Source organism: Gracilinanus agilis, chromosome 3, assembly GCF_016433145.1.
Source record: "Gracilinanus agilis isolate LMUSP501 chromosome 3, AgileGrace, whole genome shotgun sequence".
In the NCBI taxonomy this organism is placed as follows: domain Eukaryota; kingdom Metazoa; phylum Chordata; class Mammalia; order Didelphimorphia; family Didelphidae; genus Gracilinanus; species Gracilinanus agilis.
In genome coordinates this window covers 625,865,694-625,879,055 of record NC_058132.1, presented here as the reverse complement: position 1 = coordinate 625,879,055, position 13,362 = coordinate 625,865,694, and the positions used below count along the sequence as shown (strand labels likewise).

General features: G+C 37.8%; 1 protein-coding gene across 1 annotated transcript in view; it reads left to right on the top strand.

The window, feature by feature from the left end:
- Positions 1–13,362, top strand: part of SLC19A3 (solute carrier family 19 member 3) — a 59,074-nt gene that overhangs the window by 10,621 nt on the left and 35,091 nt on the right. Inside the window, exons 2-3 of the mRNA XM_044670822.1 lie at positions 1,695–1,810; positions 3,147–3,262. The gene's annotated coding sequence lies outside the window, so the exon portion shown is untranslated. The remainder of the gene's footprint in view (positions 1–1,694; positions 1,811–3,146; positions 3,263–13,362) is intronic.

The window sequence follows — 13,362 nt, the reverse complement described above, 5'->3', positions numbered from 1 at the left end:
TATCTCTGGGTCTGGCTCTCAATCCACTGAGACACTCCCGTGACAAGCAATTTCACTGGGTTATACATATATCATCACTCAATTCCTATTTCCATATTAGTTATTTTTGTAATAATCTTTTAAAACTAAAACCCCAAATCATATACCCATATAAACAACTGATAAATCATGTTTTTTTCTGCATATCTAGTCCTGCAGTTCTTTCTCTAGATGTGGATGGCATTCTTTTTCATAAGTCCCTCAGAGTTGTCCTGGATCATTGTATTGCTTTTAGTAGCAAAGTCAATTACATTTAATCATCCCACAATGTTTCAATTACTGTATATAATGTTCTCCTGGTCCTGCTTATTTCACTCTGCATCAGTTCATGTAGGTCTTTCCAGAACAACAAAATATTTATATGGCACATTAAACTTTGCAAAGTGGTTTACATGTATTATCCCTTTTAATCATCATAATAAGATCAAATATAGTTAATTATAATACATGATATTATATAATAAATCTCTTTGAGAGACATAGAAAAGTGTGCTGATAAATGACAACAAACTGGGGTAAGGGGATATACATGGGACACATCTTGAAGTTAAATCTGTACTACTAACATTTTATCTATTACTTTCTTAAGTTTAAACAATCAACAAAATAATAAATCAAAACCCAAGACCCAATGTGTAGTGTTTGCTGTAAATGTTCTCATTGAATACTTAACCATTTATTGTCTTAAAACCAGTACAAGCTGCTTCCAGAACACCAGTTCAATTTATTAAACATTCATGACATTCTATTATGTCCCAGGCATTGTGCTAAGTGCAGGAGATACAAATAAGAAAAAGAAAAAAGATTGTCTAAGCCCCTAAGGAGCTTCCAATCTAATAAGGGAAGACAGTATACATAATGAAACACTAAAGAGAGAAGAGGGAGTGACAGGGGGATACCAAGGACCAAACATTCAAAACTAACTAAGAGTTCCTCATGGAAAATTAATTAATTTGGAAAGTTCTGAGCCCTAGTTTGGGGAGGAGTTTATCACACCATCCCCAGCCTCCAATCCCAAACCTTCCTCTCCCAAGGGAAGAGACAATAGAGTATTCTAAGAAGGTGCTGAATATCAAAAGTTGAGTTGCTGTACAGGTTGATGAGATTTCAGGAGATCACCTTACCCTAGGGTGACATGATATTTGGAGGAGAAATCAAGCAGAATCATAGATGGAAAATAGACACACAACTGGGTGAAGACAAATTCTGGGAGATTATGGTGCCTAGGACATAACAGGCATTTAAGTTTGTTGAATCCAACTGAACTGGATCTGAGAAGTGTGTAAAGTATTTTGGCTTCTGTATGATCATTCCTTTTAGAAAGGACACTTCCTCTATACAGAGAGAAATAAATCTAGAAGATACTCTGAATGTTGCTTGGCCTTAAAAGTTCCAACCTTCTGGTTTCTAGAAGTTTTCTAGACCAATATATCTACCATCTGTGTTCTTAGTTGTCTCCTCTACTTTGTGGTGGTGTTCCTGCAAACTGGGAACGTCAGAAAAGGAAATGGAAAAGGAAAAAGAGACTAGAAACAATTATTTGTCCCCTGTCTTCCATCAGAAATAGAGGAAGACATCAATCTCCTTCACCATCCAAGACTATCTTGTTTCATCCAAGGGGGAAGCCAGCAATTCTCATTTCTTCTTCCTCACAGGTCAACCCACAATTCTATACTCGATGGAGTAAGGTGTGCCTTTGTCATCTTATTCTGCCTGTGCTTGTTGGTTCCCATGCAAAATCATAGAGAAGCAGCCAAAGGAGAATAGAAGGGTAAGGAAGACAAAGACCTCTTACTGGTAGCAGCAGAAATGATTCTCCATTGAACAATATGGTTGGGGATTGTTAGAAATTTAAATGGCTAAAAGTTAGCTTATAGGTTTCTATAGCCTTAAGACCATGGAAGTATTTCATCAGAAGACTAGCCCAGCAATAAACTAAACTGAGAAGACAGGAGTGGTAAGAGTAGAGATGAAGCCAATGCCATTCTCCCCAAAAAGCCCAGAATCACAGGAGACATCAACAGTTACCTCCACAAAATAGCCTGGCCACATAATAAACTTGGATGGAGCAGAAGAACTACTTAAAGCTCCCAGATATCAGCAGACCACAAGAACAGGACTATATGTCCTTAGAATCCCCTTTAAGTCAGGGGCAATCACTTCTTGATTTCCATGGGTAAATTATCGGCATTGCTGGCATAGCTAAGGACTGCTGCAATCTTGGTTTATGATTCTTAATGATACACTCGCCCACTCTGCCCAAGTAAGGATGTCATTGACATTAATACTGCTGACATTTACTCTCACTGGAAAGGAAGGGAAACTTTTGATATATCAATGACTCTGGCGTGAGGTCTTAGGAAAGGTCAATCTTCCCAGGAGGAGGACATGGTGTAGGTGTTGGACTATGCAGTGGAATCTAGAAAGCCACCTCCACTGGATACCTGGAATTCCACTATTAGTGACTCATTTCTTTGGGTTTGACAGTAGAGTCAAACTTTAAATGATTAATATCTTAATGAAAAAGACTTTGACTAATCACTTACCTCTGGTGGGAGGGAAAGAAAAGAGATTAAGCTACCAAGTTTGAAGCTAAGTGCTTTATAAGTAATATTTCACTAGGAAGATCATTGGGAAGCTGGCATAAGATGATGTATAATAGGGATGGATATAGGGAAGCCCCAAAAGAAGTGATCAATGGGGTACTCCTCACAGTTTAACTCAAGTTTGGAAATCACTGGCACTATATTAACTGATAAAAAAATACTAACACCAATATATGTATGAAGGATAAATGAAAGCAGTGTTAAAGTGGATTTTACTGTGAAGATTTGAATTTCCATTAAAAAATTAAAACGAGTAGTGTGTTTGTGTGCAAAGCAGAGGGACGGGGTTCATGGGGTCTTCTGCCCCATCCCCTAGACAGGCAAAAAGGAAAGATGGTGGCGAAGACAGTTATCTCTCTGTTTTAGGGAAGAGGAGATGCAAGCATATAATTATACCTCTGCCTCAATAATGGACCACCAAATTTCCTGAGAGAAGCAGCTAAGTCTTGATTCAGAATGGTCTCTTCCACGAGTCTTAGAAGTGATGTCTTCTCTTCTCAGAGTGAAGTGGGCAGCAGGAAGGACAAAATGAAGATGAAAAATAAGACCTTTACTGGCTATTTCAGTACTTTTGCCTGATTGGAGTTTCAGAATATTAGAGACACGGATATTCAAAAGTAAGTATAGAATGCCTTGCATATTTTTTGGTCTGATTCCACTATTTGGGATTATCATGCCAATTAGAGAAATGAGAGCCCACTGTAATTCTCACAACACATTGAACTAACCTTACAATGCCTTGGAAATGTTGTCTGATCTGATAGCCTTTGTAATTTCTTTGTCTTACATTTGCCTCAAGACAGAATTCTAGGCCAGTGACTGATTAGCTAGTAATGGACTCATATAGGTGACATGTTTTGGCAGATAATTAACTTCAAGCTAGCTAGTTCCATTGGTCAAAGCATAGCATTTATGAGATCAAGCTCCTGGGTCACTTTGCACAGTAGAAGAATTAAAGTTTGATGACTGGGTTATCTTAATGGGTTCTCCCTCATTGGAGATCCCTAAGCAAAGACTGGAAGACTGCTTATTGGTTATGTCATAGAAGGGATTCTTTTTCAGGTAATGTCTGGACTCTGTAACCACTGATGTCCTTTTTCACTCTGAAATTTTTTGCTCCTGACACTCTCACCCCTCTACTCCATGCATTTTCACTGGCTGCCCCCCTTTCCTGGTAATTTTTCCCTCTTCATCCCCACCTCCTAGCTTCCCTGGATTCCTTCAGCTTCCAACTAAAATCTCAGTTTCTACAAGAAGTCTTTCCCACTCCCTCTTAATTCTACTGCCTTCACTTTGTTGGTTATCTCCTATTTATACTATATTTCACTTTTCTTGTGCTTAGTTTTCAAGTTGTCTGACCCCCATCAGACTGTGAACTCCTGGAGAAAAGGGACTGTTTTTTGTCTTTCTTTGTATCCTTAGAACTCAGAATAATACCTGACACATAGTATGCACTTAACAAATTATCATTGACTTGACCGCTAATTGCACTCTTGATCCCAAATGACCTTCTCACAAATACATGTCCCAGTTCATACTGGGGTCCTGGCATGGAAGAATTTCATCATAATCTGTCACCAACAAACAAAAGAATAATTGAGTGTTTGTGTCTTGTTAATCATAAGTCTTGTGTTGTCTGACTCTGGGTGACCCCATTTGTGGTTTTCTTGACAAAAACACTGGAGTGATTTACCATTTTCTTCTTCAGCTCATTTTTCAGATGAAGAAACTGAGGCAAATACGGGTAAAGTGAATTGGCCAGAGTCTTTCAGATAATAAGTGTCTGAGGGAACTTGCATCTCTCTATCTCTAGCCCCAGAGCTCTATCCACTCTCCCATCTAGCTTCCCATAAATTTCTTTCAAATGGCAAAAAGAAATTCTTCCCCTGAGCAGTCTCCTCTTTATCACTAACTAGCTGTGGAACTTTGGTTAAGTTTCTTCAGCTGTAAAAGGAAGGAGTCTGATGGACTTAAGCAATGGCCATGGTCCCTTCCAACACTAATATCTATGATTATATGGTTATTAACCCTGGAATCAGAGACTCCAAGTTCAAATGATGCTTCCATCTCAACTCTGTGACCTTAGACAACTGTTTAATTTCTCTAAGTCTCGGTCTCCTCTTCTGCAATAATGAGTGAGCTGGCCTAGCTGGCTTCCTTGGACCCTTCTAGTTCTATATTATGATCCTGTGATTATTTACCCTGGCAGCTATCTGCTAAACAAGGCTTACACTATAATTATCCTTGGGATCACACTGCCCTCTAGTGTTTTATTATCAAAGAATCATTAAAATCTATTGCAAGAGGTCATTTCAATTTGGGGGGTCATAGATCTAGAGCTGGAAAGACCTTAGAGAACATCTACTCCAAACTTCTCACTTTCCAGATAAGAAAACTGAGGCCGAATGAATTTATCTGAGACAGGATATTAAACTTATTTGAAGTATTGGAGAAGCATCGCTGACTCTTGTCAGAGGTCTGAAGAAGCATCGCTGACTCTTGTCAGAGGTCATCTACTCCAGATCTTTAGTAAATATGTGATTTTGGACAAGTTACTGAACCATCCTGGGCCTCAGTTTCCTTATCTGTAAAGTGAAGACCTTGACCCTTTGCAGTCCTAAATTTATGATCCATCACGATAAATTCCCAAGTACTATCCAAATTCTTTTGAGAAATTTTGCATCAATTTGTGGTGATTGTTTTTTAATATAAAAATTCCTGTTGTAAACATACTTACTTGTGAATGTGAGAAAGCTAGATGTATTATGGTAGGGGAGAAATTCTGAGCTTGGAATAAAGAGAAATGTAAATTTAAATCCTGGTTCTCATACTTTCTAACTGTTTGACCCTGAGCATGTCACTTAACTTTGAGGCTGAACCTCATCTCCAAAAAGGGGACAATGCTATCTGTAGGAACGATGGGCAATCATTGCAAAGGCATAGAGATAAGATCATGTTGAGGAGGAGCAAGTAGCTCAATATGGTTGGGCCATAGAGTGTTGGAGAGGTGGAGGATATGTAAGAATAGAAAGGTAGAAAAAGCCAGGATGTGAAAACCTTTAAATGCCACAACAAAGGAGTTTATAGTTGATGTCAGAGGCAACAGGGAGTACCTGGAGTTTGTTGAACAAGGGCCTGAATGAGTCAGATTTTGGATTTAGGAACACTGTCCCAATTTTTCAGCTGTGTGGAAGATTGGAATGTGAAGAATCTTGAGGTATGGTAAGCAAATAACAGGCTGTTATAAGAACCCAGGGGGAAAATAAAGGTCTGAAACCTAAATTATAGATAGAAAAGTGGCATTATCTCCTGTATATGGAGTGATCAGGAGAGGGAAGTTGAGGATTATCTGATGTGGTAGTAAGGCAGTAGAAAAGAAAGATGAGTTTTTGAGGATAGTAATAAACTGTTTTCAATATGTTAAGTTCAAGTTGTCTGTAGCACCTCTAGTGTTGTTGTTCAGCCATTTTTCAATCTTGTCTGACTTTTTGTGACCCAATTTGAGATTTTCTTGGCAGAGATACTGGAGTGATTTGCTATTTCCTGCTCCAGCTCATTTTTAAAGATGAGGAAACTGAGGCAAATAGGGTTAAGTGACTTCTCCAAGGTCACACAGTTAGTTAAGTTGGATTTGAACTCAAGGCAATGGGTCTTCCTGACTCCAGGTCCAGGGCTCTTTCTACTTTGCCACTCAGGGGACCAGGACCTCTAGTATGAAATATTCAAAAGACAATTGAAGATGTGGAACTGGGAGCTCAAGAGAGAAACTAGGGAAGAATATTTAAATCTGAGTCACTTGCATAGACATATCAATTGATCCCATGGGAGCTGATAAGATCCTTGAGTTAAATGGTCTAGAAAAAGAGAAGAGAGCTCAAGATAGAGTCGTGGGCAACACTCAAGAGTTAAGATGATGAGCTGATAAAGTAGACAGAAAAAGAAAGGTCAGCCAAATAGAAAGGGAAGCAGGAGAAAACATTGTCACCAAAACCCAGAGGATCCAGGAGGAGAAAGAGGCCAACCACAAACAGCATCCCAAATTGCAGAGGTGGAGAAGATGGTAGGAACAGCAGAACTGCTTATGGCACAGTGATAATGAGTTCATTGATTCAGCTACCATGGACCACTCAGCTTTTCTGTTTTTGACACTCAAAGGCAGCAGCCCCAACCCTGCTCAGGTTCCATGTCTACTGTTTGTTTTTCATTTAAAGGCACCTATAGGATTGTGCAGACAGAATGCTATGCTAGTGGTCATGCACAGAGAGATTCTCATGAAGAATATCCAAGCAGTGTCCAAAAGGATTCAGGCAGCCTTTTCCCCTGCCTTTTCCCCTCAATCACATAGACTTGAAGAGGGTTGAAGGGCATATAAGGAGTTCTGAGAAGCTACTGAGAAAAGGGAGCCATGAGAACATCAGGGACTTCTCAGCGATGGCGATAACAATGGAATTAATTGAGACTGCTCCCTTTCCCCAGAATGCTGTGATCTGGACACTGACTTTCCCAAGGTCACCAATTCTTCTTACTCAACTTCCTCTGTTACTGGAGTGATGCATTTGAGGTGCCTTTGATTCTTTGGTAATTGCATCTGATCTTCAGGAAGGAAGGAACCGACACCATGTATTTTCTTGTTTACTAGCCTCAGATGTGAGTTGCTTTTCTGCTTTTTATTTTTGTAAACCTGCCCTGTGTTCAAGTGATTATTGGTAGTGTGATACATACAGGGAAACTGAATACCCCTACAAGAGGAAGAGAATCAAAACAAATACAAATAGTCACGGGATTTTCCAGAGTGGAGACGAGAGAAAGAATATAATTATTGACGAGCCTTCAAGATTGAACCTGGTGATGGGCTATGGATTATACTAGTAATATCAGTGATATTTACACAGCATCTTAAGGTTTGCAAAGTTCTTTATATGCCTAAACCTATTTGGAATTCACAACAACCCTGAGAAGCAGATGCTATTGTTACCCCCATTTTACAGAAAACTGAGACAAAGAAGTGGATGACTTTCTTGAGTGTGGGGCAGGATTTGAACCCTGGTCTTCAGACTCTACATCCTCTACTCCTGCATATACTCAATTGTCCCTGCATGAATTACACAGTCTTGTTTGTGCTTCCTTCTCTTGAATATCCCCAGTACTCTTTGTATCAAATCAACTCCTGATTCTAATTTTTCTTTTGGCCTCCATCACTTAGTTCTCCCCTTACCTGCCATACAAGAGATAAGAACTGGCCCTGAAGTTAAGGAATCTCCTTTTTAATGCTTATGACCTGTATGACTATAGACAAATCAGTCAGCCTTCCTAGCCTCAGTTTCCTTATCTGTAAAATGAGAAGGTTTGACTAGATAGTCTCAGAGGTCTCTTTCAGCCTTTGATCTATGATTCTATAATCCTAATTACAAATCTTCTATAGGAGACTTCCTTCACCTGAAAAAAAAATGAATGTATTTATATGTTTTTATATATTTATGTATTTATATATGTGTATATAAATATACATATACATATATAAATTATATACGGATATAAATATATACTTATATTTATAGACACATGAATATATTTATATGTGTATTTATGTATTTATATTTATACACATATGAATACATATATACACATATGTCTATATTTATATGATGTTTTTATTTTGTTATGCACACGTTTATATGCATATTTAATGTATTTCATATTATATTTTATTAATTTTTGCATATTTATATGCACATTTAACATAATATTATGTTTATATTATGCATATATTTATAGGTATATTTAATATATTTTATGTAATATTATATTTTATATTATGCATATATTTATATGGGCATGCATATGTGTATATTTTAATGTGTTATACATATGTAGTTTATATATTTATAGCCATATATTTACATGTTTGATATATTTTATGTATACATATATATTTTTTTGTTGCATGTATGTGTGTATATGTAATATATGCTCAAGGATATGACTCTCCTAAGTACTTTATCTTTTCTATCCAGGCAGTACAAAATATTCTATATCATGTTTTCATCAGACACTTACTAAGCACCCACTAAATGCTGTGCAGTATACTAGGTGGCATAAGAGATGGAAAATCAGTAAAGCTTGCCTTCCAAGCCCTGTGGTGGAGACAGACGGGTCTTGGAATCAGAAGGCTAAAGTTGGGGTCCTCGCATCGGAGCTTGTCATTTTTATGACTTGGGCAAGTCATGGAATCTCTTTTGAACTTGGTTGCCTTCATTTGTAAAATAGAGAATATAATAACTATAGTGCTTTAAGGTTTACAAAGAGTTGTTCTTATTCTCATTTTACAAGTGAGGAAACTGAGGCAGATAGAGATTAAGTGACTTAGGGAGGGTCACATAGCTTTCAAATATCTGTGGTCTGACTTGAATTCAGAGCCTTTCTGATTCCATGTCCTGTGCGCTATCCTCCACATTACCTAGTGCCTCAGTAACACAGGCACTATCTATTCTCACAGGGTTATGAGGAAAGCACTCTGTAAACTTGTCACTTGAAATAGAGGCTATTTTAAAAAATTAATAGGTTTAAATATTAATTATTACATAATACTAACAATATATTGCTATTTATATTTTCATAGTTTACATAATTATAACATAATATTGTTAATATATATTATTAATATGATATTAATAATAATAATTTGAAATTGATAGAATTTATTTTCAGACCCTCCCTCCTCCTCCCCATCATAGAATCCAGCAAACATATATATATATATATATATATTTCATATATATATGTACATACATATATATATATGAGAGAGAGAGAGAGGGAAAGAGAGAAAGAGAGACTATGTCTTTTGTGTTTCCATTCAGGAAGTAGTAGAAGGTATTAGTAGTAGTAGAAGTTATCTTGGAAACAATTAATGGGCATTGTTATGTAGAGATTGCAGCATGGAATCCCTGCAAAATACAGGGTCTCCTCATGAGGCTGACCCTGTATTTTGCAGGGATTCCATGCTGCAATCTCTACATAACAGCATAGAGGATAGAAAATTCTATCCTGCCTCAAACATGCTGACTTTGTGTTCAAATCCTGCCTCAAACATGCTGACTTTGTGACTGTGAGCCAGCCACTTAACCTCCATCTGCCTCAGTTTCCTTAGCTGTAAAATGGGATTAATAATGGCATGTACCATCCAGGAGACTTGTGAGGATAAAACAAAATATAGTAAGAAATATGCAAACTTTAAAGAGGTATATAAATTTTATCTATTATTATTATCCAATTGGAAAAAATTAGACTTCGGTCAAAAGCAATATATGTGAAAAGACTAAGTAAAGATCATTGTGGATAGAAGTGAAATGGTGATGGCAGACTTCATGGAGGAAGTGACTTGGACCTTGAAAAATGTTCAGGACTTAGGTGGGTAGGAAAATGGAAGCATTCTAGAACAGAGGAATGTCATGGTCAAAGGTACCAAGGAGAAAACCAGCAGAGTTTACAGTGGGCAGAAAGCAGACAAGTTTTGCTGGAGCAGAAAACTAATGTTGGGGTCAGGTTGTAGAGGGCTTTGAAAGCAAGGTCATAGTCTTTACACTTCATCCTGTAAGTCTTAGGGAGATGTTGCAGGCTTAAGAGAGGAAGAATAACGATGTCCTGGAACAGTGTTTTGAAAAGGAGGAAGGGGAAGATGGTGGAGGCAGGAAGGTCGGTTAGAAAGCTCTTACATCATCTAAGTGTTAGGTGACAGTCTTGGATCCCATTTCTTTTTTTTTTTTTTAATCTGTTTTTCTACTTATATTATTCAGGAATGCCATTTGAGGGGACATTTCTTTCATTTTCTCAATAAGTTCCTATCAGCTCAAGTCGTTGCCACCTTCAACAGCCCCACAAAACCCTGACAGACCTAACTCAAGATCCTTTCCAGGGCCATGGGACAGGCACTCATCACCACCCAACAAAACCTTAGCCATAAAATGGACACAATAATGGCATGTACCATCTGTTTTAAGATGTACCAATTTGTCAGTAATTAACTCATGCCAACCTTGAAAAGAAACAATGCGATCACAGTCATGAAAGCCAAAGGATTCTTATTTCTCCCATAGAGGATTGAGGATCATTAGCAGGCTGAAGCTAAATAAAGCTGCACCATATCATCAAATGAGGAACAATAGTCCAGAAATGTACAAAAAGGCTCAAACAGAAGTACTAGGCTGTATTTTCTCTATTCACTTGCTTGTCCAAAGCAGGAGAAAATGGACAGAAGGTTTTGCAAAACAGAGAGGTTTACACAATCGAAGCATGCTCTAATATTCTCTTCCTGGCTCTCATATTTGATCAATGATTTGTTTATTGGTAGTTCTCCAAGTAGCAGGCAATTAGGTCTGAAGTCAGGAAGACTTGAGTTCAAATCCAATCTCAGACACTTGCCAGTTGTGTAATTTTGAGAAAGCCATTCAACCTCTATCTGCCTTCAGCTATAAAATGGGAAAAATAATAGTTCTCACCTCCAAAGGTTGTTGTGAGGATCAAAAGAGATATACTATTTGTAAAGTACTTAGCACAGTGCCTGGCACTTTTTCTTTTCTACATCCCTTCGCTTCCTTCTTTCTTCCTTCTTTCCTTATTCCCTTCCTTCATTCCTTCTTTCTTTCCTTTTTTTCTTTTCTTTCCTTCTTCTGGTCCTTCCTTCCCTTCCTCCTTTCCTCTTTTCCTTTCTCTTTCCATTCCTTTTTTCCCTCCCTCCCTCCCTCTGTCTCTTTCTTCCTTCCCTCTTTCCACATGTTCAAGAAACATGAAGTTTAGAAATTCAGCTAAAGCTCATGGAAGTCAATTATCAATAGAAATCACATTAGCCAATTCAAAAACTAATGAAAAGAAAAAGCTCTCTCTCCAAAAAGAGAGAGTACAGCATCAAAATTTGCTGGTGAATTACAGAGGGCAGAGCAGGGTGAATTTAGGGTAGGAAATGTTTTGCTTGGAATACTGCATTTAAATATTTTGTACATAAAGTCTTTTCATTGCTGAGTCATTCTTGGCTAATGTCTTGGCATCATTTACTTTCTGCTTGGCTTTTCAGTTGCAATAAAACCTCATGAGCTCAGATGGATTAGAGGGCAAATCATAATTAGTGAAAAAAGTCTGCATTTCAAGACATTTTAAAATAAATTATCTTTTATTGCTTATAAGGACCTCTAATTAAGCAAACTAAACTTTGTCTAATGGAAAGAACAGAGGATTTGGCCTTAGAGGACCTGGATTAAATCCCCACTATTGCTTGGATTTACTACCTGTGTGACCGTTTACCACCTGTATGACCTTGAGTGAGTCTCTTCCACAGCTGTAAAATGAGTGGGTTGAACTATATGATGTCAAAGGCGGCTTTCAGCTTTAAACTGATGGTTCTATGACATGTTCTAATGGTGATTTTCCACCCTACTGAAACTCATTTCATTAACTGCCACTCCTTAAGGATAGGGCACTGTGCTTTTTATTCCTCTCTAAACCTCTACAACACTTGACACTGTGTCGTGCATGAAGCAGGTTCTCGATAATTACTTGCTGAATAAAGTAATGAATGAACAAATTGTACCACTTTCACTGCCTGGGACATTAGAGCTGCCATACCTCTCTTCATCCTTCTTCTGAACTATCATAATGGCTTGGGATGTGGAGGGAGAGAGGGTCAGAGAGAGAAACAGAGACAGAGACAGAGAAAGAGAAACAAAGAAAGAGAAAGAGAGACAGAGTCAGGGGTGGGGGATAAAGGGATGGAGGGAGGGAGGGAAGGAAGGAAGGAGAGAAAAGAGAAAGATGACTATTTAACCTTCCCATGTTCCTGAATGCAGTTTACATGGGTGAGGTAACAGAATTATCTCACACTAGGCTGCAATGCGTTGCCCAATATATGCCATTTTATAGTCTTGGACACCTACAAGTAAGAAACAAGAAAAGTGTAAAAATAGGTAGTGGCACCCAGACTTTTAATTTGAGTCGATAATATGTGACAATAATAATATTACTACTTGAACTAAGATTTTGCTTTCTCTGTTGGTCTTAATGAGTTATGGTCTTGAGAATTAAGAATCCCTCCAAGATGGAGAGTTATTTTGAAACAATGCATTGTTTGGATAATAAATTATTTCTTGAATCTTTTAACTCATTTCCCCCTGCCTTGGTTCCTATGGAGTGACAGCTAGTTGAGGAAAAATTCTAGATTAGGGCACCTAAATAATATATAGGATCAGCTGGTGGCATAATGGATTGGGTTAGTTCAAATCCAGCCTCGAATACTAGCTATGTGATGACCCTGGACAAGTAGCTTAACTTCAATATGCCTCAGTTTCCTCATCTATAAGATGGGATGATAATAGCATCTACCTCCCATGGTTTTTGTGAGGATATCTGAGATATTTGTAAAAGCACTTAGCACAGTGCCTAGCACATAGTAGGCACTATGTAAATGCTTATTCTCTCTCTTTCTCTCTCTCTCTCTCTCTCAGATGGCAATGCTTAGTTTTTGAGATTTTCACCCTGAATATTTTACTCATGCTTATAGAAGTCAATTCATCACTAGGGTATCCACAGTTCTTTACCCTGTTACTTCTCATTATGCAAAGGCAAGATAAACATGACCTGAGAGACTTATTGTTCCAGATTCAAATAATATTGAAGTTTCCTCTCTGCTAAGGCATTTTGATAGCACAACACAAACAATATTTGCTGC